The sequence below is a fragment of the Palaemon carinicauda genome, chromosome 31 (genome assembly GCF_036898095.1).
Source record: "Palaemon carinicauda isolate YSFRI2023 chromosome 31, ASM3689809v2, whole genome shotgun sequence".
Lineage (NCBI taxonomy): Eukaryota > Metazoa > Arthropoda > Malacostraca > Decapoda > Palaemonidae > Palaemon > Palaemon carinicauda.
In genome coordinates this window covers 29,072,264-29,077,738 of record NC_090755.1, presented here as the reverse complement: position 1 = coordinate 29,077,738, position 5,475 = coordinate 29,072,264, and the positions used below count along the sequence as shown (strand labels likewise).

At 36.3% G+C, this 5,475-nt stretch overlaps 1 protein-coding gene across 2 annotated transcripts in view; it reads left to right on the top strand.

Moving 5' to 3' along the window:
- The first annotated feature begins 311 nt into the window (after positions 1-311).
- Positions 312-5,475, top strand: part of CYLD (ubiquitin carboxyl-terminal hydrolase CYLD) — a 239,003-nt gene continuing 233,839 nt past the window's right edge. For both annotated transcript variants that reach the window (XM_068355082.1, XM_068355080.1), the window contains exon 1: positions 312-382. The gene's annotated coding sequence lies outside the window, so the exon portion shown is untranslated. The remainder of the gene's footprint in view (positions 383-5,475) is intronic.

The following is a 5,475-nucleotide window of genomic DNA, read 5'->3' as shown; positions in this document are numbered from 1 at the left end:
TCTGCATATTTGGTAGGGATGATTAATATAAAGTATAGGATATTGGTTTCCAATTATTTATTTAAAATCAACGATATCATAGAATTGTTTAATAATTTAATATAAAATAATTAAAATGACAAATTAGTGATAAGCAATATCAAATTACACTAAAATTTAAAGTAACTACTAGTTAAAATTAAATCTTGATAGCAATTGATATCGATAACTGTGATAGAATATGCATAAAGTTTTATCAGTTTAAGTAAAATATGTAACTTTTTTCTATAAAGTATAATTTTATACCAAAGTTCCCTCAGAAAGGCAAATCAAAACAGAAGAAGGAAAAGGTTGCGCACACTTTGTTTACATTATTAAAGTTAACACTGTTCGCCCAATACTTGTAAGTATATTGGACCGAGTTTTATGTTGAACATTTTTCTTTTCCTTAGACTATCCTTATAAATTGAATTATATCATGGGTTATATTTATTAGTCGAGTAATTTAGGTTATGCCATAAGTTATAAGGGAAGCAAAGTTTATCACTGTTTTGGCCTACTTGGCATAAGCTATTTCTTACCCATACTTAACATGGCCTAATTTTGTTTGGGAAGCTATTTCATCATAGTCAAACGTGTTGTCCCTTAAAATTAATTAAGATAATGTCTTACGGTAGACCATTGGTAGTTCACTGTGATAGAGGAAGCACACGTTGAAATATTCTGCAAATTTCTGTAATTTCGTGAGCTGATGCTGATGATTAGTTGGTGTTACAATAATAAAGTACAATATTAAGTCATTGAAAGTGACATGATTGAATTGAACTTAAGGTATTTGTAGATTATCTACCCTGACCAATAAAGAAATTTTTATGTCTGTCCCTACATTATACATGCTACCCTAGATCTTTTCAAGCCCACTTATTAGAAACCCCATAGCCTATAGTCGGTATCTACTGATAAACTAGAGTAAATAAATAGAAAAATATGGGGTATTATTACATTTCAACCATTATGGGAAATCTATTATATTAATATTTTTCCCGAGTAAAGCACGTTGAGATACTACCACTAGAGAGGTATTGGATCCTTTGACTGGCCAGACAGTAATGCATTGGATTCCTCTCTCTGGTCACGGCTTATTTTTTTCTTTCCCTACACTTACACAGAATAGTTTGGCCTATTCTTTACATATTCTCGTCTTTCCTCATACACCTGACAACAATGAGATACTTAACACTTCTTCACCCAAGGGGTTAATTACTGTACTGCAATTTGTTCAGTGTACTTTCCTCTTGGTAAGGGTAGAAGAGACTCTTTAGCTGTGGTAAGCAGCTCTTCTAGGAGAAGGACACTCCAATATTAAACTACTGTTCTCTAGTCTTGGGTAGTGCCATAGCCTCTGTACCATGGTCTTCCACTGTCTTGGGTTGGAGTTCTCTTGCTTGAGGGTACACTCAGGCACACTATTCTATCTTATTTTTTTTCTTCCTCTTGTTTTTTTTTTAAATGGTGTGTTGGGCAGGCTTAATAGAAGGGCCATGGATGCCTGGTGGTTTATCAAGAGGTTGTCTTTTCCTTTTTCTGATTCTTTTTCTTCTTAAAACCATCCTTACTGTCCTCCCTTCAGTTGAAGTGGCTATCCTGGAGGGTATTTAGCCTTGCATGGTGTATCGGCTCCTCCATGTTGACCAGTTTTTCCGACTTTTTACTATAGTCTATGGGTATCATCAATCACTTTGTTTATAATTCTGTACGTATTGTTTTTGTTATAATTCTTGTTAATCTAGTTTTTAAGTATGATGTCTCTTTTTTATTTCTATTAATTCTTATGCTGTCTGGAGACATTGAGCGAAATCCGGGACCAGTACGTCCTAGATTTCGTCAATGTCGTCTTCTGTATTGCAATATTCGTGGTCTTCATGCAAATATCCAAGACCTTACAGTTGCGTCCAGACAGTATGATATTCTTTTGTGCTCAGAAACTTTGGTTTCTAATATGAGGCACTCATCTGAGCTCCTTATAACTGGTTTTAAGAAGCCAATAATGTTGAAACGTGATGCCATCCCTAGGGCCAGGGGAATGGCGGTGTATATTAGGACCGAGTACCCTGCTTCTCATAAGTCCTGCTATCAATGTGGATGTCATGAGATTCAGGTAATAAAAGTTTGTGGCAGGCATAACAACTTTTATTTATGTTCGATCTACCGGAATCCAGACATGGATGATTCTATCTTCGATTGTCTTCTTACCATTATGGCTAAGATACAAGAAGATGAAAGAAAGGCTTCTTTTGTCTTTGTTGGTGATTTTAATGCTCACTATAGGGAGTGGTTAAGTTCTATCTCTCCTACCGATTGCCATGGCTTAAGAGCTTTAGACTTTGCCTCTGAATCAGGCTGTGAGCAAATCATAAATGAAGCTACTCACAGGTCTGGTAATTTCTTGGACCTCGTATACACTGACTCCCCTGGCGTTATAACTGGTAAGGTTGGTTCTCCAGTCGGGACATCTGATCATGCCTTGATTTCATTATTAGTGAAGACTGAGCAGCCTGTTCCTGATATATCATATTCTTGTAAAATTTATATGAAATCCCAAGCAGACTGGAATGGGATTTTACATGATCTTTTGTGCTTGAATTGGTCACAATTATATAATAGTGTAGATCCTGTTGTCCCTTTGAATGAGAATCTAGTCAACATAATTGATAGGCGTATCCCTTCTCGTGTGCTAAGGTACCGAGTGAAGGACAAACCGTGGTTCAATGATGATTGTAGACGTGCTTTTTTGGAGAAGCAGGAGGCCTATCAACTTTGGAAGGGTAACAGATCAGATTTGACCTGGAACAACTATACTCAGCTTCGAGCTTTTGCTCAGAGAGTTTATGCCTCAACTGAAAAGGAGTACAATTTAACCATAAAAGAAACACTTTCTGGTACAACTCAGGAACATAAATGGTGGTCTACCCTTAAATCTGCACTCTTTGGTGTAGATGTAACAGTTCCTCCTTTACTTAAACCAGATGGCTCAGTCACTCACTGTCCAAAGGAAAAGGCAACCCTTTTAGCTGATGTTTTTGACAGTAAACAGAGTAATGAAAAACTTGAACTTCCTCATTCCTGTTTTCCTGAGGCTAAACTAACTAGTTTAGCTTTTCGATCTCGTGAGATTAAAGCTCTGTTGATGGACCTTGATGCTTATGGAGGTGTAGACCCAAATGGTATTTTTCCTTTGTTTTTTATAAAGACAGCAGATTTCTTAGCTCCAAAGTTATCTGTTATTTTGCGCAAGTTAGCAAGAAGAGGAGCTTTTAGCACTAGTTGGAGAATTGGTAATGTTACTCCTCTATGTAAATGTGTTTGTGGTAGCTCAAGTCCCACTGATTACCGCCCAATTTCCATAACTCCCATATTATCTAAAGTTTTTGAACGTCTTCTGGCAAAACGTCTTAATAGGTTTGCTGAAGGTAATCATCTACTCCCTAGTTTGCAATTTGGTTTTCGTAAAGGCCTTGGAGCATGTGATGCCCTTCTTACAATCTCCAATGCTGTACAGAAATCCCTTGATTGTGGTCGGGAAGTTCGTATGATTGGCCTTGATTTTAGTGCTGCCTTTGACCGTGTTAATCATGAGGCCCTTGTTTTCAAACTGAAACAGTTGGGAGTGGGTGGGTCGTTTCTTAGCATTATTATTGATTTTTTAAGTAATAGATCTCAAAGAGTTGTTGATGGGCACCATAGTGATTATAGGAATGTGATATCCGGTGTTCCACAGGGTAGTGTTCTTGGCCCATTACTTTTTATACTATATACACATGACATGTGGTTTGGCCTAGAAAACAAGCTTGTTGCTTATGCAGATGATGCTACTCTCTTTGCATCAATTCCATCCCCTGAATGTAGATCTAGGGTTGGTGAATCCCTTAATAGAGATTTAGCTAGAATTAGTGCATGGTGCAAATTATGGGGTATGAAGTTGAATCCTAACAAAACTCAAAGTATGATTGTAAGTAGGTCAAGGACGGTGGTTCCTCAACATCCGGATCTCAATATTGATAATGTTCCTTTAAATATGTATGACTCTTTCAAAATTTTAGGTGTAATTCTCGACAGTAAATTTACTTTTGAGAAACATATAAGGTCTGTGTCTTCTTCAGTTTCTCAAAAAATAGGCTTATTGAGAAAGTCTTTCAAGATTTTTGGTGATCAATCTATTCTGAAGAAGTGTTTTAACTCTTTCATTCTACCTTGTTTTGAGTATTGTTCTCCTGTCTGGTCTTCAGCTGCTGATTCTCATCTTAATTTGTTGGACAGAAACTTACGGTCTATTAAATTTCTTATTCCTGATCTAGATATTAATCTCTGGCACTGTTGTTCAATTAGTTCATTATGCATGTTGCATAAGATTTTTCACAACTCTGACCATCCTTTACATTCAGATCTCCCTGGACAATTCTATCCTGTTCGTAATACTAGGCAGGCAGTTAATTCTAATAGCCAGGCCTTCTCCATCACGAGGCTCAATACTACGCAGTACTCTAGAAGTTTTATTCCAGCTGTGACCAAGTTGTGGAATGATCTTCCTAATCGGGTGGTTGAATCAGTAGAACTTCAAAAGTTCAAAGTTGGAGCAAATGCTTTTTTGTTGACCAGACGGACATAGTCTTTTTATAGTTTATATATGACATATTTGTTTTTGATGTTGTTGATAGTTTATTATATGACATGTCTGTTTTGACGTTGTTTCTTATTTTAGAATGATTTATTGTTAATTTGTTCTCTTCATTTATTTATTTCCTTATTTCCTTTCCTTACTGGGCTATTTTTCCCTGTTGGAGCCCCTGGGCTTATAGCATCTTGCTTTTCCAACTAGGGTTGTAGCTTGGATAGTAATAATAATAATAACAAAACTCTTCTTCTCAATACATTATTGTCGCTAATGCATACTTACAAAGAAAAAAAATAATTCAGGTATTGAAGGTCTTGACTTTTTCTAAGTTCAGTGTATATCTTTCCATGGGCACGCAAGGTAGCTCTTGTTAGTTTGTGTATCTGTTTTCATCTTACTTGGCTCCTCCCCATTGCATAATGTGACAATATTTGCTTGAATGCGCATTTCCTCCTCCCACTAATGTCGCTCCTCCAATCAAAATATTACTGGGATCTTTTCTAGAGTTATTATTGGCTTCCTGCTAGTAATGTCGCTCTTCCAATGAAATTTTGAGTTTTTTCAAGAGTTATCGTTGGCTATTTTTTTCCCTTATAATTTGTTTTCTCTATGACAATGTTCACGCTTAATCAAATTATCATTCATTCCTGGCCATATTGTTAAGAAATTTTTTGTAGAAACTATCGTAAGGAAATATTGGAGGATTCATTTTGTCTCTCATTCTTATCCCAAGGATCTGTTTTTCGTGCAATATACCATTGTAACCAATAGTATTTGGTTTTTTTCCTATTTCATTGTGGGAGAAACGCCTGATTGTCGTTTGT